Source organism: Euprymna scolopes, chromosome 2 (genome assembly GCF_053919585.1).
Source record: "Euprymna scolopes isolate OS-2025 chromosome 2, ASM5391958v1, whole genome shotgun sequence".
In the NCBI taxonomy this organism is placed as follows: domain Eukaryota; kingdom Metazoa; phylum Mollusca; class Cephalopoda; order Sepiida; family Sepiolidae; genus Euprymna; species Euprymna scolopes.
The window spans coordinates 164,921,390-164,949,303 of record NC_136483.1 but is presented as its reverse complement, the minus strand read 5'-3'; positions in this window follow the sequence as shown (position 1 = coordinate 164,949,303).

Below are 27,914 nucleotides of genomic sequence, written 5' to 3'. Positions count from 1 at the left end.
CATCTGTTGCAGTCATTTTCCTCTTGTTAATAGACACCATCTTGAAACATTCTTATCTGATTTTATGGTACCTTTCTATGCCTTTTTACGATTACAAATGAGACAAAGTTGGAATTATCTTTTCGACGTAGATAATTGTTTGGTGACCACTCTTTAGATTAAAGCAGAACTTTTTATACATTTGTTAACTGTTGTAAATAAATAAATTAAAACGCGAAAACACTAAAACTTGAGATACCTTATAGCATTTCAGTGTAAGTTCTCTCTTTCTCCTTTCTCTACCCCCTAGATATCTCCCCTCCCCTCTCTCTTTCTCTCTCTTTGTCCCTTTAAAAGGATACCATTAAGGTTTTCGTAGATAAATTCGCTAAACAAATCAGCTCAACGGTTCAAGTGTACGTGTTGTGTTTTCTATGAAAACCTTAATAGCATCCTTTCGAATAGACATTCTACTCCCCTCCTCCATCATAATAATAACGTAATTTACAATTTTAAGTGTAGTGGCTGTGCCAGCTATATGGGTCGAACGACGTTAAGATTGGATGGGAGAGTCGAACAGCACGTACCCAGCAAAATCAGAGATGGGACATACCGAGCAACGGAATACTTACCAATACATACGGGTCTTCAATAACTGAACAGCTCCTTAAAAACCCGTCGTATGCATCGAACTTCAGTATGGACTAATTTTCAGTTTTTAGTCATGCTCACTCCACTTTTCTTCTAAAGAACTATTCACGTTCGGTTGAGGCCTTCTCTCTGCAAACGGAGGGATTGTCTCTTAGGTTTGGGCGTGATTAACCTCTTTGATCTTCGAAAATAATATCATAACGCTGCTTTTATTTAATCGTTTCCCTGTTTGTTTGTTGTTGTTTTTTTTTTGTTTTGATTTTTTTGTGTTTTGATTTTTTCACCTGGAAATATAGCGCAATGCAGCTTTATTTTAATTGTGTACATTTCCCATTGTCTTTTCTCTTTTTAATCGTAAATCCCTCGATTCAGCTTTGGCAAAGCGAGGGCGAAACCGGTCATCTGGTTATCCACTGTTTCCATTTATTTCCTCTTTTAAAATTAAAAAAAAAAAAAACGTGTTTTACGTGTTTTACTTTAATCATGAATAATAAAAGTCTTCCCTTCATAGTTGCAATATTCAAAAATTGACACAAAAAAAAATCATGAAATATATATATATATATATATATATATATATATATATTGGATTAAATAGCTAGCGTATATCAAAACAGAATGTTTACTCGTAGACAGATAAAAAAAATGGGAGTACACCACTCTTAGCCCACTTAACTAATCTCTTTTGAAATTTAGATTCTAAAGAGGTTGTACGATCATGAGTTGCGACAGCGCCCATTTTTATAAGTTTATCCGTGTCGTTCAATATTTTGTCGACATAATCATGATGATCTAGTATTAGAACACCTGAACCTTTATCTGGCCTAGTAATAACTAACGATTTATATTTTCGCAAAGTTTTTTTATAACTGAATAATGCTCTTTGTGCCATTTAAACTCTTAATGGGAAATTGGTGTACTTGCATAGCCATGGGCCAGGTCGTTTAATCTTGCTTTTAAATCCCTTACTTTAATTTCAGAGACTGGTGAAAGTTTTCCTGCTTGGGCATTGAGGATTTCAAATTCAGAAAATACCTCTTTCCGTTTGACACCAGGTAATGGTATACAAAAGTCTAAACCATGATCAAGTATTAATAATTCAGAGGTAGAAAGATCATGGAAAGATAGATTTAAGACGTTCTTGCCAATATTGGAATTGGTAGTACATCCACATTTCTTGTGTATTAAATGCTGCAATTTTTCGTTAAATTTAAGAACTAGTTTTTTATGACGACGTTCTTGTTAAATTGCAATATACTTAGCGAACCGAATTTTATCAAAGCATGATAAAGTGCTCACTGCTTCACTCCATAATTGCACGTATTTCTCTTTATATCTTTCTAAATTCGACACATTTTGCCTCTTCAATAACTAAACAGAGGCAAATAATTTTTTTCGCCTTAATGAGCGATCTCACCGATTTCGATAACAATTAAATTGTGAGAGTGTGAAACATTCGTTGGTTGTCATTCAATCCCGGGCAAGTTTGAGTCTCCCTGCTAATATATAAATAAGATTGAATATTGATTACAGGTATTCTTTGTAAGAGAATAAAATTTTACATGTGTGAATCTAAATAGCTGTATGCTTTTCATTCAGTTACTATATATTTTACAAGGAAGTCTCCGCTTATCAAGGCCTGAAGACCACTCGAGGAGAAGGGTCAATGAGTGCAAGGTGGTTGTGATAGACATAGAGAGGACCTACTTCAGAAACGTGCGAAAATCTGTCTCTCGGCAGCAGACTGAAAGACAGCAAAAGAAAAAAAAAGAGGCCCAAGATGGCGGCTGTTGTCTTTTAAAGCCTCCGGTCACGCATAGATCTCGAGCAGTCTCGTATGGTATATGCAAATTGGGTGTGCCCGAAACATTATAAAAGGCGAGTCGCTGGAAGGAGTGAGAGAAGCGTTTAAAACATGCGAATAAATAACGTCGACGTGTATCTCGTGTTGTGAACAACGAACTCTACTCGACTCAACTTGTGAGTAGCGAACCTCTGCTTGACGTTTTAAACCAAAATGTTTTGTTGCTTTGCGTTAGACAAAGACTTCTGATACAGTGGTCAGTGATACAAGATTTAGTGATCATTGGTGGTGGAAATTGGGTAGAATTTGATTATTTATTAGGGCGAGACATCAGAATTGTTTACACGGCCATGTTGTAGTCAGCTGGAAAGCAAGCAAGTGGAACATGTGCAAAATCTCTTAGTCTGGAAGGGATTTCTAATTACGTGAATCAATATAACATATATTCGGGATTATCTTCAGGATAATTTAAATTTCTATTTTTTTTTTTTTTTTTTTTTAACGGCCAGTATCATACGTTTCATTTGCATAACCATTTTCTGGGTTATTTTGGGGGGAGGGGAGGACTAATCTTTCTCTTACTATGATTCACATTTCTTACGGTGACGAAAAGCTCGCTCACCCGAGGAAGGTCACATGGATTAATACAAAATGAAAATTGTCTTAGTCTAGAAGGATTTTCTATCACTGATTGAATGCAGAAAACACACGAAAAAAACTTTATCATATTCGATTAAAAAACACAAATTATTATGATTAAACACAAATATTGACTCGCATTTTTTTGCTAAAGAAAAAGTGTCAAATCTCCAAATCTAAATAATGGTTAACCTCATGGGTTTTCTTGGCATTCACATACAAGGGATCTTCAGTGAAACGCCTCCTCCGGTGAAGACGGAAAATAAACCCTAAAATAAACTAATTAAAAAAAAGCTAATATTTACAATTTAGGGTGGGGGATATATATATATATATATATATATATATATATATATATATATAAATAACAATCTACCTATCTATCTATCTATCTACACCCCTATAAATTCGTTTTTCTTTTGTGCGTATTGATATTCATATTGAAAACCTCCTTTTCTATTTATTTAAAAAGAAAATGCAATTTTCTTATATATGGGTCATGGAATTGAATTCATCTGCAAACGATCTAGTTAATTTGCATATTCTTTTAAACATTCATTTTAATTAATTCCCTATTAGTTTTTTCGGTTTTTTTTATGGGATGATCATCTTTAGTTAACTATTACGTGTAATTATATTCATGCAGATATTCTACATGATTTATACTTGCATAATATTTGCGAAAAAAGTTTACAGTGAACATAAAATTGTTTCCATATATATTTATGTATACATATATATTTTTGTTTGATCTATTAGTCTATCTATCTATCTATCTATCTATATACCTATAAAAGTGAACGTGTCTGTGTGTGTGTGTGTGTGTGTGTGTGTGTCTCTGTGTACATTTCCCTACGCAATAACTCTGTGAATTTTGAATCTACAGACTCGAAATTTGATATACAGGGTACTGAGATTTGGGAAAATCGATGTGATCCGGTTTCAGCCAGAAATTTCGCTGTTAAGGTGTCAAAGTTCAACGATTTGACCTTTGAGAACTCTACCAAACTCCTCAGACAATTTTGGGTCTACACACTTGACATTTTAAATATTGGTTCCATGGACATGGATCTAACTAAATAACTTAGTTTGAGCCCAAAACAATAAATTTGAAGGGGTCATAATAGGGGTCGAAGTTAAAAAAAAATACTTTTTTTTTTTTTTTGCTCAGCATACACCTCCAAACACCCGGGTAGCGCCGGACTAATAGTATATCAATAAAAGTAAAAGTGTCTGTCTGTCTGTGTTTGTCTGCGTACATTTCCCTACACAATATGTCTGTCAATTTTCAGTCTACAGACTCGAAATTTGATATACAGGGTACTGAGATTTAGGAAAATCGATGTGATCCGTTTTCCGCCAGAAATTTGGCTGTTAACGGATCAAAGTTCAACGATTTGACCTTTGAGAACTCTACCAAACTCCTCCAACAATTTGGGTTCTAGACACTTGAAATTTTAGATGTGGGTTCCTTGGACATGTATCTAACTTAATAACTTGATTTGAGCCCAAAACAATAAATTTTATGGGGTCATAATAGGGGTCAACGTTTAAAAAATTGACCTTTTTTTTGTTTTGTTTTTTGTTGTTTTTTTTTTTTGTTGTTTTTTTTGCTGAGCATACACCTACAAACACCCGGGCAACGCCGGACACCCATACTAGTATATTTATAAAAGTGAAAGTGTCTGTCTGTCTGTCTGTCATCTGTCTGTGTGTTTATCTGCGTACAATTCCCTACACAATATTTCTGTCGAAATTTAATATACAGGGTACTAAGATTTGTGAAAATCTTTGTCATCAGTTTTCGTCCAGAAATTTGGCTGTTACAAGATCAAAATTCAACGATTTGACCTTTGAGAACTCTACCAAACTCCTCCGCAGATTTTGGGTCTAAACACTGGAAATTTTAGATATAGGTTACTTGGATATGGATATAACTTTATAATTTGATTTGAGCCCAAAACAATAAATGCTAAGAAGTCATAATTGGAGTCAAAGTTTAAAAAAAGAATTGACTACTGCGGTCTCTACCAAATTACTCAGCCAATTTTTGGTCTAAACATTTGAAATTTTACATAAAGTGTAATCAAACATGGGGCAAGCTTTTTAATCATTTGGTGGCCGAATATTTGCCTGGCAACAGGTCAAAGTTCAAAAGATTTGATCTTTGCAGTCTCTAGCAAACTATTAAGCCAATTTTGAGTCTAACCATTTGAAATTTTACATAAAGGGTATTCAGACATGCAGCAAGCTTTTTAATCAGTTTTGGACAAAAATTTCGCTGCCAAGAGGTCAGAGTTGAAAGAGTTGACCTTTGCAGGCTCTACCAAACTCTTCCGCCAATTTTCGGTCTAAACACTCGAAATTTTAGATGTACGTTATTTGAACATGGGTCAAACATTCTAATTTGAATTGAGCCAAAAACAATAAATGTTAAGGGGTCAAAGTTAAAAGTTACAAAAATTATAATCTCTGATGTTTCTACAAACTTTTCTCTATGGGAGGTAAGGAAGCCGATTATATAGAAAGGCATTACGGTACATATGCACAATTTTTAATATATACATCTGCACATAAAGTTATGAACGGTACATATGGCCCGAGCAAAGCCGGGCTGAACTGCTAGTCTATTAATCTATAAATGTGAACGTGTCTGTGTGTGTGTCTGTCTGTGTTTGTGTCTGTGTACATTTCCATACGTAATAACACTGTGAATTTTTAGTCTATAGACTCGAAATTTGATATACAGGGTACTGAGATTTGGAAAAACCAAGGTGATGGGGTTTCGGTCAGATATTTGGCTGTTAAGAGGTAAAATTCAACGATTTGACATTTGAGAACTCTACTAAACTCCTCCGACAATTTGGGGTCTAAACACTTTAAATTTTAGATATAGGTTCCTTGGACATGGATCTAACTTAATAACTTGATTTGGGTCCAAAACAATAAATGTTAATGGGTCATAATAAGGGTCAAAGTTTAAAAAATTTATCCTTTTTTTTTTTTTCTCAGCATACACCTCCAAAATCCCGGGTAACGCCGGACTAATAGTATATCAATAAAAGTAAAAGTGTCTGTCTGTGTGTGTTTGTCTGCGTACATTTCCCTACACAATATGTCTGTCAATTTTCAGTCTACAGACTCGAAATTTGATAGACAGGGTACTGAGATTTAGGAAAATCGATGTGATCCGTTTTCCGCCAGAAATTTGGCTGTTAACGGATCAAAGTTCAACGATTTGACCTTTGAGAACTCTACCAAACTCCTCCAACAATTTGGGGTCTAGACACTTGAAATTTTAGATGTGGGTTCCTTGGACATGTATCTAACTTAATAACTTGATTTGAGCCCAAAACAATAAATTTTACGGGGTCATAATAGGGGTCAACGTTTAAAAAATTGACCTTTTTTTTGTTTTGTTTTTTGTTGTTTTTTTTTTTTTGCTGAGCATACACCTACAAACACCCGGGCAACGCCGGACACCCATACTAGTATATTTATAAAAGTGAAAGTGTCTGTCTGTCTGTCTGTCATCTGTCTGTGTGTTTATCTGCGTACAATTCCCTACACAATATTTCTGTCAATTTTCAGTCTACAGACTCGAAATTTAATATACAGGGTACTAAGATTTGTGAAAATCTTTGTCATCAGTTTTCGTCCAGAAATTTGGCTGTTACAAGATCAAAATTCAACGATTTGACCTTTGAGAACTCTACCAAACTCCTCCGCAGATTTTGGGTCTAAACACTGGAAATTTTAGATATAGGTTACTTGGATATGGATATAACTTTATAATTTGATTTGAGCCCAAAACAATAAATGCTAAGAAGTCATAATTGGAGTCAAAGTTTAAAAAAAGAATTGACTACTGCGGTCTCTACCAAATTACTCAGCCAATTTTTGGTCTAAACATTTGAAATTTTACATAAAGTGTAATCAAACATGGGGCAAGCTTTTTAATCATTTGGTGGCCGAATATTTGCCTGGCAACAGGTCAAAGTTCAAAAGATTTGACCTTTGCAGTCTCTAGCAAACTATTAAGCCAATTTTGAGTCTAACCATTTGAAATTTTACATAAAGGGTATTCAGACATGCAGCAAGCTTTTTAATCAGTTTTGGACAAAAATTTCGCTGCCAAGAGGTCAGAGTTGAAAGAGTTGACCTTTGCAGGCTCTACCAAACTCTTCCGCCTATTTTCGGTCTAAACACTCGAAATTTTAGATGTACGTTACTTGAACATGGGTCAAACATTCTAATTTGAATTGAGCCAAAAACAATAAATGTTAAGGGGTCAAAGTTAAAAGTTACAAAAATTATAATCTCTGATGTTTCTACAAACTTTTCTCTATGGGAGGTAAGGAAGCCGATTATATAGAAAGGCATTACGGTACATATGCACAATTTTTAATATATATATCTGCACATAAAGTTATGAACGGTACATATGGCCCGAGCAAAGCCGGGCTGAACTGCTAGTCTATTAATCTATAAATGTGAACGTGTCTGTGTGTGTGTCTGTCTGTGTTTGTGTCTGTGTACATTTCCATACGTAATAACACTGTGAATTTTTAGTCTATAGACTCGAAATTTGATATACAGGGTACTGAGATTTGGAAAAACCAAGGTGATGGGGTTTCGGTCAGATATTTGGCTGTTAAGAGGTAAAATTCAACGATTTGACATTTGAGAACTCTACTAAACTCCTCCGACAATTTGGGGTCTAAACACTTTAAATTTTAGATATAGGTTCCTTGGACATGGATCTAACTTAATAACTTGATTTGGGTCCAAAACAATAAATGTTAATGGGTCATAATAAGGGTCAAAGTTTAAAAAATTTATCCTTTTTTTTTTTTTCTCAGCATACACCTCCAAAATCCCGGGTAACGCCGGACTAATAGTATATCAATAAAAGTAAAAGTGTCTGTCTGTGTGTGTTTGTCTGCGTACATTTCCCTACACAATATGTCTGTCAATTTTCAGTCTACAGACTCGAAATTTGATAGACAGGGTACTGAGATTTAGGAAAATCGATGTGATCCGTTTTCCGCCAGAAATTTGGCTGTTAACGGATCAAAGTTCAACGATTTGACCTTTGAGAACTCTACCAAACTCCTCCAACAATTTGGGGTCTAGACACTTGAAATTTTAGATGTGGGTTCCTTGGACATGTATCTAACTTAATAACTTGATTTGAGCCCAAAACAATAAATTTTACGGGGTCATAATAGGGGTCAACGTTTAAAAAATTGACCTTTTTTTTGTTTTGTTTTTTGTTGTTTTTTTTTTTTTGCTGAGCATACACCTACAAACACCCGGGCAACGCCGGACACCCATACTAGTATATTTATAAAAGTGAAAGTGTCTGTCTGTCTGTCTGTCATCTGTCTGTGTGTTTATCTGCGTACAATTCCCTACACAATATTTCTGTCAATTTTCAGTCTACAGACTCGAAATTTAATATACAGGGTACTAAGATTTGTGAAAATCTTTGTCATCAGTTTTCGTCCAGAAATTTGGCTGTTACAAGATCAAAATTCAACGATTTGACCTTTGAGAACTCTACCAAACTCCTCCGCAGATTTTGGGTCTAAACACTGGAAATTTTAGATATAGGTTACTTGGATATGGATATAACTTTATAATTTGATTTGAGCCCAAAACAATAAATGCTAAGAAGTCATAATTGGAGTCAAAGTTTAAAAAAAGAATTGACTACTGCGGTCTCTACCAAATTACTCAGCCAATTTTTGGTCTAAACATTTGAAATTTTACATAAAGTGTAATCAAACATGGGGCAAGCTTTTTAATCATTTGGTGGCCGAATATTTGCCTGGCAACAGGTCAAAGTTCAAAAGATTTGACCTTTGCAGTCTCTAGCAAACTATTAAGCCAATTTTGAGTCTAACCATTTGAAATTTTACATAAAGGGTATTCAGACATGCAGCAAGCTTTTTAATCAGTTTTGGACAAAAATTTCGCTGCCAAGAGGTCAGAGTTGAAAGAGTTGACCTTTGCAGGCTCTACCAAACTCTTCCGCCTATTTTCGGTCTAAACACTCGAAATTTTAGATGTACGTTACTTGAACATGGGTCAAACATTCTAATTTGAATTGAGCCAAAAACAATAAATGTTAAGGGGTCAAAGTTAAAAGTTACAAAAATTATAATCTCTGATGTTTCTACAAACTTTTCTCTATGGGAGGTAAGGAAGCCGATTATATAGAAAGGCATTACGGTACATATGCACAATTTTTAATATATATATCTGCACATAAAGTTATGAACGGTACATATGGCCCGAGCAAAGCCGGGCTGAACTGCTAGTCTATTAATCTATAAATGTGAACGTGTCTGTGTGTGTGTCTGTCTGTGTTTGTGTCTGTGTACATTTCCATACGTAATAACACTGTGAATTTTTAGTCTATAGACTCGAAATTTGATATACAGGGTACTGAGATTTGGAAAAACCAAGGTGATGGGGTTTCGGTCAGATATTTGGCTGTTAAGAGGTAAAATTCAACGATTTGACATTTGAGAACTCTACTAAACTCCTCCGACAATTTGGGGTCTAAACACTTTAAATTTTAGATATAGGTTCCTTGGACATGGATCTAACTTAATAACTTGATTTGGGTCCAAAACAATAAATGTTAATGGGTCATAATAAGGGTCAAAGTTTAAAAAATTTATCCTTTTTTTTTTTTTCTCAGCATACACCTCCAAACACCCGGGCAACGCCGGGCACCAATGCTAGTATTTCTATAAAAGTGAAAATGCCTCTGTGTGTGTGTGTGTTTGTGTGTGTGTGTGTGTGTGTGCGCGCGCGCATGTATTTCCCTACAAAATAACGAGATTTGACACAAGGCGTATTGAGATCTGGGAAAATCTTTCTAATCGGTTTTCGGCCATATATTTGGCTGTTAAGGGGTCAAAGTTCAATGATTTGACCTTTGAGAACGCTACCAAACTCCTCCGACAATTTTGAATCTAAACACTTGAAATCTTAGATATAGGTTACTTGGACATGAATCTAACTTTATAATTTGATTTGAGCCCAATACAACAAATTTTAATTGGGGTCAAAGTTTTAAAAAAATGACATCTGCGGTCTCTATCAAATTATTCAGCCAATTTTAGGTCTAAACATTTGAAATTTTACATAAAGTGTATTCAGCATAGGTCAAGCTATTAAAATTTGTTTTTTTGTTTTTTTTTGCTGAAAATTTGTCTTCCAACGGGTTAAAGTTCAAAAGATTAACCTTTGCGGTTTCTAGTAAACTATGAAGACAATTTTGGGTCTAAATATTTGAAATTTTATATAAAGGGTATTCAGACATGCAGCAAACTTTTTAATAAGTTTTTGGGTGAAAATTTAGCTGGCAAGAAGTCAAAGTTTACAGCGTTAACCTACCAAACTCATCCGCAAAATTTGGGTCTATACACTTGAAATTTTAGATGTACGTTACTTGGACATGGGTCAAACGTTCTAATTTGATTTGAGCCCAAAACAATAAATGTTAAGGGGTCAAAATTGGGGTCAAAGTAAAAAAAAAGTTGACGTCTGCGATCTCTATCAACTTTTCTTTATGGGCGGTAAGGAAGTCGATTATATAGAAAGGCATTACTGTACATATTCACACTTTTTAATATATATATATATATATGCACATAAATTTATGAACAATGCATAGGGCCCAAGCAAAGCCGCGTGGAAATATATATATATATATATATATATATATATATATATATATATAGAGAGAGAGAGAGAGAGAGAGAGAGAGAGAGAGAGACAGAGACAGAGACAGAGACAGAGAGACAGACAGAGAGGAGGGAGAGAGAGAGAGGAGGAGAGAAACAGAAAAAAACTTTCGAGACGACAGGAAGAGGTTTAGAAGCATTGGATATAAGCAGTAATAGCGTCCATCATGTCGTGAATCTCACAAGGCACCAAGAATCAGATGACTGGTTTATCAAAGGAAAGTTTTCTCTTTTTGTTATTGTTGTTGTTGTTGTCTTTTTTTTATGGCAAAAACTGATTAAACGAATCCCAACGATGCCAGAAAGCAAAGAACCCGCCTGGACGCTTCAAACTTGAACCAGAAAAAGAGATAGATTACACAATAAAATAGAGACTCCCAATAAATTAAAAATTTTATACCAATAGTTGCATGCATATAACACAATACTAGCAAAAAAAAAAAAGCTACCCGTTATCCGGAAAGACATAAATCTAGCGGTAGCATTCTTTGTGTTTATTTAGAATTACACTTATCTATCTATCAATCTATATATCTATAAAAGTGAACGTGTCTGTGTGTGCGTATGTGTGTGTGTGTGTACATTTCCCTATGCAATAAATCTGTGAATTTTTAGTCTACAGACTCGAAATTTGATATACAGGATACTAAGATTTGGGAAAATCGATGTGATCGGTTTTCCGCCAGAAATTTCGCTGTTAAGGTATCAAAGTTTACCGATTTAATCTACAACAATTTGGGGTCTACGCACTTGAAATTTTAGATATAGGTTCCTTGGACATGAATCTAACTTAATAACTTGATTTGAGCTCAAAATGATAAATGTTAAGGGGTCAGAATAGGGGTCAAAGTTTTAAAAAATTTACCGCTTTTTTTTTTTTTTTTTTTTTGCTCAAGATACACCTTCAAATACCCGGGAAACGCCGGGCACCCATGCTAGTATATCTATAAAAGTGAAAGTGCCTGTCTGTGTGTGTACTGTGTTTCTGTGTATCTCTTTGTGTACATTTCCCTACGCAATATCTCTGTCAATTTTTAGTCTACATACTCGATATTTGATATACAGGGTACTGAATTTTTGACGACTCTACAAAACTCCTCCGACAATTTTTGGTCAAAACAGTTCAAATTTTAGATATAGGTTCATTGGACATGGATCTAACTAAATAACTTTATTTGAGCCCATGACAATAAATTTTAAGGGGTCATAATAGGGGTTTAAGTAAAAAAAATTGACAACTTTTCTTTTTTTTTGCTCAACATACATCTCCAAATACCCGAGCAACGCCGGGAACCCATGCTAGTATATCTATAAAAGTGAACGTGTCTGTGTGTCTGTGTACAATTCCCTACGTAATAACTCTGTCAATTTTCAGTCTACAGACTCCAAATTTGATATACGGGGTACTGAGATTTGGGAAAATCGATGTGATTGGTTTTCCGCCAGAAATTTGGCTGTTTAGGGGTCAACGTTCAACGATTTGACCTTTGAGAACTCTACCAAACTCCTCCGACAATTTTGAGTCTAGACACTTGAAATTTTAGATATATGATCCTTGGACATGGATCTAACTTAATAACTCGATTTGAGCCCAAAACAATAAATGTTAAGGGGGCATAATAGGGGTCAAAGTTTTGTTTTTTTTGCTCAGCATATACCTCCAAACACCCGGGCAACGCCGGGCCCGGGCCGAAATGCTAGTATATTTATAAAAGTGAACGTTAACCACTGTTTTTTTTTTTTTTTTTTTTTTGCTCAACATACATCTCCAAATATCCGTGCAACGCCGGGCATCCATGCTAGTTAATGTGTCTTTCTCTGTGTGTGTGTGTGTGTGTGTGTGTGTGTGTGTGTGTGTGTGTGTGTGTGCGTGTGTTCATTTCCCTACACAATAAATATGTCAATTTTCAGTCTACAGACTCGAAATTTGATATACAGGGTATTGAAATTTGGAAAAATCGATGTAAATGGTTTTCGGCCAGATATTTGGCTGTTAAGGGGTCAAACTTCTACGATTTGAACTTTGAGAACTCTACCAAACTTCTCCGACAATTCTGGGTCTAGACACTTGAAATTTTAGATACAAGTTCCTTGGACATGGATCTAACTTAATAACTTCATTTGAGCCCAAAGCAGTAAATGTTAAGGGGTCATAATAGGGGTAAAGTAAAAAAATTGACCACTTTTTTTTTTTTTTTGGTCGGCATACATCTCCAAACACCCGGGCAATGCTGGGCACCAATGCTAGTATATCTATGAAAGTGAACGTGTGGGTGTGTGTATCTGTGTACATTTCCCTACGCAATAACACTGTGAATTTTTAGTCTACAGACTCGAAATTTGATATACAGTGTACTGCGATTTGAGAAAATCTATGTGACCGGTTTTCGGACAGAAATTTGGCGATTAATAGGTCAAAGTTCAACAATGTGACCTTTGCGAACTCTACCAAACTCTTCCGACAATTTTCGGTCTAAACACTTGAAATTTTAGATATAGGTTCATTGGACATGTATCTAACTTAATAATATAATTTGAGCCCAAAACAATAAATTTTATGGGATCATTATAGGGGTCAAATTTAAAAAAAATTGACCACTTTTTTCTATTTTTTTTTTTTTTTTTTTGCTCAACATACATCTCCAAATACACGAGCAACGCCGGGCATCCATGCTAGTTAATATATATATAAATAAAAAGAAAGAAAAATCTTGTACGTACTTGTCACAGAACAAATATGCCATATACCAATTCAGGTAGTCATGAAAATTTCGTCAGTGAAAAGAACCTTTAAATGTTTTTACTTTGTACGTAGATCATGGCTTACTTGTAGTTTCATTTAATACTTTTGCAATCAAAATCCGATCCAGCATTTTGCTAAATCCTACGCTATGATGAGAAGAAAAGTATTTCTTCGAAACTCCGCGGATTAAGGACTATCCACTTATCTTGTGTTTCCTTTTTAAAATTAAATATGTTTTTAACTCTTTTTCAAAGTGTTTTTAACATGTTTTATTAACTCGCGATTTGTTTACAAACAAACGTTTGAGCCCTCTACGAGTAGCGGACGAATGTTTATTTAAATAATCGTAATGTTTATTTAAATAATCGTTCGGATAGGTTAATTTCGGCCACCGATTCCGTAGTCATGTGGGTAGGACTGCCGACTGTCATCACGACGGTTCTAGGTTCGATCCTCGGCTTGGGAGAGGTGTTAGTCTAGCGGCACTGATGAGTTGTGATACAACGAAACAGGTCTGTATGTCGATGACTAAAATATATTTTATATATATATATATATACATGTTTGTAAATATTTGTAGGTATATGTGATTCTGTATATATAGATATAGATATATGTATATGTGTGTGCGTGCGTTTGTGTGTGCGTGCGTTTGTGTGCGTGTGTGTGTGTGTGTGTGTGTGTGTGTGCGTATTCGTGTGCGACTGCGTACACGTGCTGAAGACAGTCCTCTTTCATCGTCGTCCGTATTTTCTTCGACTAGTGTTACTCGGCCTGGGAAAGCAACAGACGAAAAGATTCCAGGCTGACGAATTAAACAAGGGGGAAAAAATGAAAAGCAAGGAAAAAACAATCGAAAACAGAAAACAAAATGCCGGTGCTAACTGACAACTATTAGTTGGCATATATATATATATATATATATATATATATATATATATATATATATATATATATATAATAGCAAACGTACCCGTCGTGGACTGGGTTCAAAATCAGCCTACAGAAAATGGACTCTGATGTATGAAAATATGATAGGTTATGAAAAGGAAGCGTTGTAAAGAGGTAGCTTCGAATGTGGGGGTATCAAAACCAAAGCAAAATATGATGAAAGTAAAAATAAAATAGATAAACCCCAGAATTTATTATACCATACTTGTCCATACTGAAACACTTATCAAAATATTCTGTGGATCTATATTAAACAACTTTGTTAAACTTTGTGATATATTTACATTCTATGGAGGTCAGGTGCGAACGAACACCCCATAATTTTATTATACCATATTTCTTCAAACTGAAACATAATTATCAAAGTATACTTACGTAGATAGATATGAAAAGTCTGTATTAAAGTTTATGCCTATTTCCATTCTATGGAGGCCATGCGCGAACGCAGGTCCCACAATTTTATTATACCATCCCTATTTAAGTCAAAACATTCTTATCAAAGTATTATTATGTACATCTATATCAAAAACACTTGTAAACGTTTTTTTTTTAATTTTTTATATTTCCATACTTTGTGAACCAGACGCGTACGCAGACCCCACAATTTTAATGAATAATCATTATGCCAGATCAAACATACCCATTCCTGTGTCTCGATACATCTTCTACCATTATATGTGATCAGTTTTCTATAATAGTCAACCATATAGGACCAGACACACACACACAGACGTTCAGCTTTATATATATATATATATATATATATATATATATATATATATATATATATATATATATATATATGTTTATTTTTGAAATATCGTTAATTTCAATGTATACCGTTTTGGTTTAACGGGTGTAGATTGTTATGTTAAAAACCTAATCACCGTTAATTTCGAGTTAAGCTCAATGTATCTATTTAATTTATGCAGAGCATATATAGTGCAGAACTTTGTTGAAATTCAAAGATAGGAGAAAATAAACAAAAGTTATAAAAAAGAAAAAGTAAGTCTTTGAATTTCAACAAAGTTTTGCTCAATATCTATAATATGAAGCTGAACGTCTGTGTGTGTGTGTGTGTGTTGTCACGAATAGGCTCCTATATGGTTCACTTAAAAAACTGATTACATATAATGATAAAGGATGTATCGAGGATCAGGAATGGGTATGTTTGATCTGTCAGCACGGTGGTTCATTAAAATTGTGGGGTCTGCGTTCACGCCTGGCCCCCACAGTATGGAAATAAAAAATGAAAAAGAAAACGTTTACTAGTGTTTTTGATATAGATGTACATAAGAATACTTTGATAAGTAGATTTCAACTTAAATAGGGATGGTATAATAAAATTGTGGGGTCTGTGTTCGCACCTGTACTCCATGGAAATATGGCAAAACTTAAAGACTTTTCATATCTATTTGCGTAAGTATACTTTGATAATTATGTTTCAGTTTTAAGAAATATGGCATAATATAATTATTTGATATTCGTTCGCGCCTGACCCCCATAGAATGTAAATATGTCACAAAGTTTTACAAGGTTTTTTAAAAGGGGTGAGTGATTTTTTTGAGTTGAATCATATTGTGTCGAATAAATTCACCTCATAAATTCACGTTCTTATTAAAGTGAAAGCCCAAAAAAAAAGTCGGAACTCGACACAAATTTTGCATAACTCTGTTTTTTCCTTCTCCACTTGCACGTGGCACTCTTTCGAAAATAGATAAATAATAAGAAATAAGAACGTTAATTGTTATCGTGTCAAAAGAAGGAAAAAATCCTGCTCACGTGATTAAGTGTATTTTTAAAAACATTTACATAACCTTTTTATTTTTATTTACATATCTGTTTAAGCTTTTTTTTGTCAGTGTACTAGAAGGATTCAGTTGATTACAACCCTTTCTGCGTGTTCTTTACATTACAATAGTACAACCCTGAATCCGACGGCGCAATACTACACCGTTCAATACTGTAAAACTCAAACGAAGCTGTTCTGCTTGAAAAGGGCGCCATTTTCTTCTTATTCATCTTTATATCGGTTCTTTGCTTTAAAAAACTAAAGTAATTACGTGTTTACTTTTTTTCATATCCCATTTTTCTGTTTCGGATTATTTTACTAAAGTAAGTAAAGCTTCATTATTTTTCAAAACTGTTTTTTGTTTCTTTGTTTTTCGATATTTCTTCGATATTATTTAGTAAGAGTGTTTAGCGGAAAAGCCAACAAACGACTACCCGAAAAAATAAATATACAAGAAATAAATGTTACTATAGTCAATAAAAGTTCAGTTCATGTTTTTTTTTGTTTTGAAATAGTTTTTAATGCTCTTTACTTGAAATAATTTCAGTGAACCGAAATTAAAACGAAATTTGAGGCGATAACTATTTAAATGAATTTTTATATAAACTACACATGCCATAATCGAATATTCCTCAAGCACAAAATAACGGAAAACATAAAAATATGTTTATAAATATTCCTTACATTGACGGAACTCACTTAAATTGCTAACACAGAATGCTCAGGTGACCCTCCTTCAAATTGAAAACGGGGCTCTCCATTTCAAAGTCGCTGCCATTTTGATTTATTTTTAAACCGGTTCGTGAATTAAAAAAAAAAAACAACTACTTAAAAATACAAACCAATGAACTTTTCTACCATAAAAGTAACTTTTATTGACTATGATAATATTTATTTCTTGTATATTTATATTATTATATACATAACATTTTATATATATATACATATATATATATATTTATATATATATATACATATATATATATATATATATATATATATATATATATATATATATATATATATATATATATATATATATATATATATATATATATGAAAACTCCGAGGTTATGTGAATGCCGGGAAGCGGGCAAGTAGATAAAGAATAAAAGATTCCCAAGTTAGAAATCGATATATGCACTGAATAAACAAATAACATAGCAATAATTATATAAGAATCAGTAGAGCTACCCAGCGGGTCTCGGGCCGCGAAAAACATAATAAATAGAAGTTTAATTGTGTGTGTACCTAGGAACAAAGACTAGTATAGTTCTAATGCTACACTTTACCTTTTCAGGTAATTACGGATTTATTAGTGGTTGTTAGTTTTTGCGCTTCGTTTGTTAGTTTTTTTTGTTTGTTTGTTTGTGTGTTTTGTTTGTTTGTTTGTAAGTAATATATGAATAAAATCTTTATTATTGATTATAAATAATAACATCGTATACTCTCTCTCTCTCTTTCTCTCTCTCTCTCTTTATATATATATGTGTGTATGTATATATATATGTATATATATATATATATATATATATATATATATATATATATATATATATATATTAGGCACCTCCAAAAGTCACCACAGAATTACCCGCTCCTATATGTAAAACGATGTAACTTTATTATAAATTAATATTATCAATATAACTTTTGTAGGAGGCAAGATAAATTAGTAATATTTTTTTATTTTTTTCCTCGTACGAAAATAAAGAAATTGCGAGACGAAAATCGTGTTTACATAATAACGTTCCCATGTAGTAAGCAATTCGAACGTGAAAACATACCCGTGTTTATTAAATCTGTCAAAAATCAACTAATGCTCATATTTTCGTGAAATTTTTGATACTTATCCATTTTAGAATAAAATTACATATAAAATGCAGTTTCCGTAAAATATTCGAGGGAAATATTTGTAGTACGCCCCCACCCATATTTATTTTTTCGAAATTTGAACAAAATATACTTAAATCTATCAAAATGTCTATTTATTATGAAACATAAGAATTCAAATAAGTAAAACATTTATTTTTTTAAATTTAAATGCATGTATTGAATAAAAACTTAGCTTAAAGTTGCAATTAAAAAATATTATTATGTTTTTTTTTTACATAGTGTTTTTTTTAATTAATATATACTATAAACAGTTGAAAAAAACTTCCTAAACATTAATTAATTTTTAAAAGATTAAAACGATTAAAATTCCATTATTTCAAAATGTTCCGTTACAACATAGATTTTCAATTAATTGAGTTAATTTTTTTTTTAAATACTAAGTTTTAATATAAGCATGGCTATTGTCAGGTATTTTATCGCCAGATTAAAACCAATTTGAAAATATTATTGCAACAATATTTAGCATTTTGTACCTCCCTCATATTTTGTGTGTCTCTTTTTACCAAAAAAAATATGGAAGCCGGTAGTTAACCAAATGAACATTCAGTAAAACCGTATTTACTATTTAATATACAAATGTTTATGAAATTATTAATCATTAATGTGTGTAAATCTTTAAACCTAACAAAATTATAACAAAGATTAATTATTAATTGCAGTTTGAAGAAGATAAACAAAGGTTTTAAAAATAATTAAGTCGCTTCTCCTTTTCAATAGTTCGTATAGTTAACACAAGTCTGACATCACGGAATCCATTGTTTTGGCTGTTCCTAATATATATATATATATATATATATATATATATATATATATATATATATATATATATATATAGTTTCATCAAATACTTTTGTATGCAAAATCCGATCCTGCATTTTGCTAATTCCTACCCTCTGATGAGAAGGAAAGTATTTCTTCGAAACTCCACGGATTAAGGACTATCCATGTATCAAGTGTTTCCTTTTCAGATTAAATATGTTTTTAACTATTTTTCAAAATGTTTTTAACATGTTTTATTAACTATTTGCTCATATATATATATATATATATATATATATATATATATATATATATATATATATATATATATATATATAAAGCACTGTTGTGTGGTTCCAACATAAAAAAAAGATTATATTTAAAAGAGTGTAGCCATAAACAATTGTAGGGGGGGTCAGACTTTTCTATTTTTTTAATATTTTAAAAAAGTTTTATAACTGGTTTCCAGCCTTGTTTAGCTCCCTTCAGATATACTTTTATCAAAGTTTTTTAGTTAAAAGTTTATGGAATTTCATTTTGGAAAACATTTTATTTCTGCTAGTACCAATTGTGCTTTTCAGAGAAATGACTTGGTGTCTCGGTAGGGCAGATCATCTCTCTCTCTCTCTATCTCTCTCTCTCTCTCTCTCTCTCTCTCTACATATATATATATATATATATATGTGTGTGTGTGTGTGTGTGTGTGTGTGTGTGTGTGTGTGTGAGTGAAAATATCGTTAATTTATTACCCGCACAGCAGCAGCCGTATAACGCAATGGTGAGAAGCCTTGACTGTTATTTGGGCGGGTTCCGATCCTGCCTTGAGGCAGTTGCCTGTCTAGCCGCACTGATGAGCTGTGAAACAGTGAAACAGTACTCTATGTGGATAACTATATATATTTACATATAAAAATCTTAAAGGAATCTAGATTTTAATTCAATGTGAGTTATTATATATTTATAATCGTATTTATTTAATATTGAATTTAATTAATTATTTTTAATGTATTAATTATTTTAAAAGTCTTATTCAAAAAGTACATTTATGATCCTACGCTACGAAACATGCTGTCAAGAATGCTATCATTATATGTGATCAGTTTTCTATAATAGTCAACCATATAGGAGCCTATTCGTGACCAGACACACACACAGACATTCAGCTTTATATTATAGATATATATGTGTGTGTGTATAGGTATGTATATATGTACTTATATATGTGTATGTATGCGTAAATTAATATATATATATATGTACATATATATATATATATATATATATATATATATAAAGTGAGAGAAAGAAAGAGAGACAGAGGCAGAGCAATAGAGAGAGAGAGAGAGAGGTGGGGTAACGTTAGAAGAATCCGGTGTAAGCAGTATCAGAAATAACGTAATAGCTTCTATCATGTCACGAGCTGAGAGAATCTCACAGGTCACCAAGAATCAGATGACTGGTTCATCAAAGGAAAGTTTTTCTTTTTATATTGCTTTTTTTTTTTGGCAAAAACTGATTAAACCAACTCCACCGATGACATTCGTCGGGAAACAAACGCCGCTGAGACACCGCAACCCTGAACCAGAAAAAAGAGACAATAGATTACACAACGCGTTACAAACTCAACATACAATAAAAACTAACACATAGTACATTCTTGTGTTTGCAAACACACACACACACACACACACACACATATATATATATATATATATATATATATATATATATATATATATATATATATATATATATATATATATATATAAAATAAAAATTACAATTGAATTTAGCAAAATGATCCAAGATGGTAAAATTAAAGTATAATATAAATATTAAAGAATTAATATTTATAAAGTTATCTCAGCCAGATATAAAAGCTCCATAAAACCAAATAGGAGATAGAACTTATAATACGAGAAAACAGTTAATAAAACATGTTAAAAAACACTTTGAAAAAGAGTTTTAAAAAATATTTAATCTGAAAAGGAAGGATAGTCCTTAATCCGCGGAGTTTCGAAGAAATACTTCCCTTCTCATCAGAGGGTAGGAATTAGCAAAATGCAGGATCGGATTTTTCATGCAAAAGTATTTGATAAAACAACAAGTAAGTCAAAGATCTTACTTGATAACAAAAAAGTGAAGCAGAGGGAATATGGTGAGAAAAAGGTGATTACACATGAATGGATAGTCTGGTAGAAGATAAATAATCTAATGACGGTAAAATCCAAAAATATAACTTCAAGAAAGTTAATTGAATTTCCATTTGCGCAAGTAAAATCCAAGGAAATCCCGTAATTTGAAGATGGACCATCTTCCAATTACGGGATTTCTTTGTCGCGGGAGTGGCCTTCGAGTGGTCGCAGGAGTGGTCTTCGAGACGTGGCCGGTGTTCAGAGAAGCAGATATTCGAGATGTGTTCGAGGCGTAGAGGATTGTCCGGAGAAGTGGGATTTGAAACGTGTTCGAGACGCGTAAATTGCGTCACAGAGAAACGAAAGTCACACTCAGCCGAAAAAGGGGAAATAACCTGTTTAATTAGCTTAGAAAAAATGCGTTGTTGGAAATATCCGATATAAAGGCTTTGTTAAAAAAAAAAAGTGCGTCAGCTTATTCCTTGTGACAGTCTACAACGTGTTGGGTCCGTTAAAATGTAACAACACCGTTAAAGTGTACAACTTTACAGTTGTATCTGGAGTCAGATATTTTCTAAAGCGGTAGAATCTTCGAACCTGATTTGAAGTGATCTTAACAACAGATTGGATATAACTAATCCATTTTTCGATATGGAGTGAACGTTGATTCGAAAAACTCATCAAAAACAATGGTTTTCTTTAAAGAGTTGACTACTGGTAGCAAACTCCCGATGAGTACATGATGCGATATATAATGAAACTAAACAACAAAGGATATACAACCAAGACGAATACTCCTACATGTTAATTCATACGAGTTACATTGCTCGTGTGTGTGTGTGTGTGTGTGTGTGTGTGTGTGTGTGTGTGTGTGTGTGTGTGTGTGTGTGTGTGTGTGTGTGTGTGTTTCTTCTTTTCCATATGTTTGTCGCTTGGCCACGTGCAACCCAGTCTGAAAGAACAGGTGACGACGGGCTTGTTTGCTTGTCGACAAGTTTTTGCATGTTAAAATAGAAAAAAAAAAGTGGAGTTGTGCAAGAGAACGCTAGGTTTGAGGGTCGGGGTTGAAAACGAGAAAACAGGATGCGGGTTCGAGCGCAGGTGGTTGTCATTTGCAGTCACAGATTCTGATTACTCACAGATTGACATAAATAAACGCTACACACACACACACACACACACACACACACATATATATATATATATATATATATATATATATATATATATATATATATTATTCCCAAACTGACGTAAATAAACAAACAAGAGAGAGAGAGAGAGACGAGAGACGAGAGAAGGGGGCAGAGGAGAGATAGGCGAATGTTACTACATTGTGTGTAGGTGTAACGGGAAGAGGACAAAAGAAATCTTGACAGACAAACATAGAAATAGAAAAGCAAATAAATATACAAGTGAGAAACGAAAACAGCAGGCCCGTATCCTGCCGTTGCTCGCGAAAGTATTTTAACTAAAAAAAAAATTCCATGTCCGATCTCGAACGATCAGGTGCCACACTGGTGCTAACTTGAATAAGGCAAAAAAATCACTTTACTTTATTCGAAAATTTTTAATTGAATAAAAATGTCGTCTCATATCCACAATTTCAAAATGAATATTGTTAAAAGTTTAAATTTCTAGTTTACGGGCCGCGCTGAAATAACAATGTAAGTTTGTCCATTCTTAACATTTTAAGTATTCTGTATTTTCACCTTACAATTTAATAATGAGGATATACCATGAAAATTAAATTTAGCTTAAAAATCATAATGGAAAAACTATTGCATTGTCTGTAAACTGCAGAAGTAAAAAAAATATGGTTATGCATGTACTTCCAAGGAATAAAAAGGAGGCGTTTGTACGTGTTTATTTTTTATTTTTTTTAGTATTGCAGTTTATAGACCGTGCTAATTTTGTAGAACTTTTAAGTTAGATGCAATTTTTATAGTAGTTTAGCAATTCGTTAGAAAAAAAGTAAACAGTAATTAATACGTTAAGAACGGCTTTATAAATAATAACATTATTTCAGTACGGTACATAAACAGTAGAAGTACTGTTAACGCATCTATAAATGTGGGGGGGGGCTTCTTTTTTTTTACTTATTTAATATTTTTATAAAATTACATTTGGTATTTCTGCAGTTAACGAACCGTGGTGAAATAATAATGTTATTAAATTATGTCTGTACTTACATGTAGCCTAGCTTCATTCGCATAAAATGGACTCCCATTCAAATACAAAGGATATAAGGTTTATTATTAACTGAAATAATGATAAGTAGTGTTCCACGATATAAACATCAACCGATTGAAATTCTTCGAATAATTTACTGTAAAACTAAACATCCTCTAATTAACAGCATCAATTACGAACCTAGACACAATATTTAAAGTGTCTAGTTTAGTAATTAACGTCAAACTATCAACTCTGAAAATCTGCACGAAACCACGTTCACATGCAACATCGCATCACTGCACACGCTCATTTTAAATTCGTAAATTACTAGCCGTTAAGACTAAACAGTAAATACAGAGTTGTATATATATATATATATATATATATATATATATATATATATATATATATATATATATATATATATATATATATATACAGTATACAGTGTTAAAAAAGCTTCAACCAGAACTTGCTCCCATACTTACGAAACTATTTAAGCGCTGCCTTAAGGAGAAGTGCTTTCCGACTCCCTGGAAGACCTTATCAGTTTGCCCTGTATTTAAGAATTCAGGTGATAAGTCATCTCCCTCTCAGTACAGACCAATAAGTCTCCTGTGTGTTATGGTTAAGTTGCTGGAATCCATATTAAATAGAGAAATAGTCAACCACCTCAGCAGGAATAACCTTCTTAGTGAAACACAATATGGTTTCTGCTTTGCAAGATCTACCGCAGATGTGCTGACGGTTATATCCCACAGGATTAGTGAATCTCTTGACAAAGGCTTCCTTTCTAGAGCAATTTCTCTTGACATATCAAAGGCCTTCGACAAGGTATGGCATAAGGGTCTAATTCACAAGATTTCCAGCTACGGTATAACTGGAAATGTTTTCTCAATCATTAAATCATTTCTCTCTGATAGGCTCATAAGAGTAGTGGTAGATGGACAAAAATCGGAGGCCTGCAATATAAATGCTGGAATCCCTCAAGGGTCAATCCTGGGCCCAACTCTCTTCCTGATCTACATCAATGACCTCCCTAAACACATACTTAAATCATTCGTTGACATCTATGCTGATGACACGACTATCTATGGCAACACATCAAAGGCTGTAAATGGCAATGTTCTTTCTGATTCTCTCTCCTCTGATCTCGAGCGCGTGGTTCAGTGGGGGAAGATATGGCTGGTTACCTTTAATGCATCCAAAACCAAACTCCTATCCTTACATCATCAACGCTCTGATCCCCATCTGGCATCAATTGTGATGGATGGCTCTCGTCTGGGTGAGACCCCGTGTTTTGACAAGCTTCTGGGTTTGACCTTTACTCCTGATCTGAAATGGAACACGTACATCAAGTCTGTTGCCAAGGTCGCTGGAAAGATGGTGGGATCCTTCTACCGCTCCAGAAGATATCTCACTACTGATGCAATTCTCTATCTATATAAAAGCCAAGTACGTCCAAGGATAGAATACTGTTGCCATATCTGGGCAGGAGCTGCTAAAAACAGCCTATCCTGTCTTGACAGAGTACAAAATAGACTACGTGGCTTAGTGAGGGATGCCCTTTTCTCTACCCTGCAACCTCTCTCCCACAGAAGAGATGTTGCGAGCCTATCCTTGTTTTATCGTTATTTCCATGGCAGGTTCTCGTCTGAACTCCAATCTCTGGTCCCCCCTCGCCAATCTTTCATGAAAAACACCCGTCCAGCTGAATCCACTGTGAAAAATTTCCCCCACTCTATATCTGTGCCTAAATCAAAACGTGGATTCCATGAACAGAGCTTCTTTCTTAGAACTGCACGCCTGTGGAACTCTGTTCCGTCTGCCTGCTTCCCACCAGACTACAACTTGGATGTCTTCAAGTCCAATGTTAACAAATTCCTAATGAACCTCCCCTTAATTAAACACTTCATCAAATCTCCACACTAACGTAATGTACTTGCAATAACCCTTATCCCTGAGTGGCTTCCGGGCCTTGATAAGTAGTGATAACTGTGTAAAAAAAAACAATATATATATATATATATATACGTAGATTTTGTTGGGTGTTTTTGTTTGTTTGTTTGTAGAAAGTCGCCTATTTTTTATTTGGACGTATACAAATATTTGATTATTTATTTATTTATTTATTTATTTATTATTTTTTAAAAACAGTAATCTACGATGTTTCGGGACCCTACCCCCCTTCAGCGTAGCTTGACTGTTATTAGGAATCGAACCCCGGGCCTTATGTATTTCAGTCCAGCATCTTAATCCATTACGCTATGATACCAAAGACAATTTGCTGTTTAGTTTTAACGTTTATGTATATACGTAGATTTTGTTGTTGATTTTTTTAAACGATATTGAGGTTAGCGTCTTCACCTTGGAAATCGAGTGTTTTGGGGTTTGTTTGTTTTTTTTGTTTTTGTTTTTGTTTTTTTAGAAAGTCGCCCATTTTTTATTTGGACGTAAACAAATATTTTATTATTTATTTCTATATTATTTTCGATTCCTAATAACAGTTAAGGTACGCTGAAGAGGAGTAGGGCTCGAAACATGCATGTTCATAGATTACCGTTTTTAAAAAATAATAAATAAATAATAAAATATTTATTTACGTCCAAATAAAAAATGGACGACTTTCTAAAAAAAAAAAATAGATTAGTAGATCGTCATATAATGACTAGATCACTCTGACTGGCGTTAAAAGCATTCAAAAAGAATAAACGTTTAATTCAACTGTATCAAGAAACACTCGTCTAGCTGTAAACACTATCAATAATTCCCCCCACTCTTTATCTGTGCCTAAACCTAAACGTAGATTCCATGAACAAAGCTTTTTTCTTAGAACTGCACGCCTGTGGAATTGTCTTCCGTTTTCCTGCTTTCCGGCTGACTACAATATGGTTGTCTTAAAGTCTAACGTAAATAAGTTCTTGATGAGCCGTTCCATATAAGTTATCAACTTTACCAAATTTTCATTACTAATGATTACTATAATGTCCAATTTCTACTGTACACTCTTTAACCCTTATCCTTGAGTGGCCTCTTGGCCTTGATAATGTGGTGATGCCTATGTAAAAAAAAAAAAAAAAAAAAATCTCTCGCGGTTGTTCGTAGTGGAATGGTTCAGATCCTTGCTAATGAAGCCAGACATGACTCTCTCTCTCTCTCTCTCTCTCTCTCTCTCTCTCTCTCTCGACTGGTGTCAATCGTGATACCCTGCACTGCTGATTCCCGAAAGGATGAAACATTAGTGTCTGTAGCTATTTAATTATTATAGTAAATATATATATATATATATATATATATATATATATATATATATATATATATATATATATATAGATATATATAGTAAGAACAATGCTGTATAATAGGAGTTTACGATTAATTTTTATTATTCAGCAGAAAACTCCAAAACTGTTGTGTTAGGCGATTCTTAATCCGCGGAGTTTCAAAGAATGCTTATTCTTCTTACCAGAGGAAAACTGTTAGCAAAATAATTAGGTAGTAACCCTAAATATTAGCATTTCTATGTATTTGCTGGTTACGTCATGAAATGAAACCAAAGTGTTATGAGTTTTAGTCATTAAATATAAAAAATATAAGTAGGGAAACAATTCATGCGAAAAGTTCTTTCAGAAATATTTTAAGGAGAAAGTTAATTAAATGTATACAGGCATGCAGTCAATTGGTATATATACATATATAAGAGTACGCATGTAAATATATAGATCCATAAGTATATATTTTTGATTCAGAGTTCAACATTAAGACAAAAAATACCGACCGTATATAAAGAAAATCCGTTGTATTGAAGGTTATTAGTTGTAGGTGATTTTATTTTCATTACTCTATCCAGTATATTGAGTTTCGGATTATCTTGATAGATTCTAATTTTTAAGGTAATATATATATATATATATATCGTTGTAATTTTATTTATGTACTAGCAGGGCTCGTGCACCGATTTAATGAAAGTACTTCGGCCCCCTCAAAGAAAAACGAAACTATAATTAGCCAATTATCGTAGACTGAGCTAATACTGTTTTGTTTTGTTTTCTGAATTGAGGTCCTTATTGAGAGCAATGTATAAAAAGTGCATCAATTGACGTATAATGGAAAAAGAAATGTTTACGAAGAAAATGTTTTGATAAAGTTTGTATATGTGCATCCTACACCCCACCCCCATGCATGGAGGATTGGTGCCACATCTTGCTGCTGCACCTCTCTCTTAGATAAAGTCCAAAAAAGAGTTGTCAATCTACTCGGTCCCACTTTACCAACTAAGTTCCAGCCCCTGTCTCATCGCCGCAATGTTGCATCACTGTGTCTATTTTACAAATATTTTAATGGAATGTGTTCTGATGAACTTGTTTCACTTGTACCCCCTCGACGTACATATCCCCGACAAACCCGCTTAGCAATAAACCCTCACGCCTTCACTGTCGATGCCCCTAAATACCAGAAAGCTTTCTATTCTAATAGTTTCTTCCCTCGAACAGCTAGACTTTGGAATGCCTTTCCTGCTGCCTGCTTCCCTCGATGTACTGATATGCAGAATTTTAAATGTAACATAAACAAATATCTTGTTAACGTTTCCTAAAATTGGCCCCAAATAGTAGCCCCTTACGTCCAA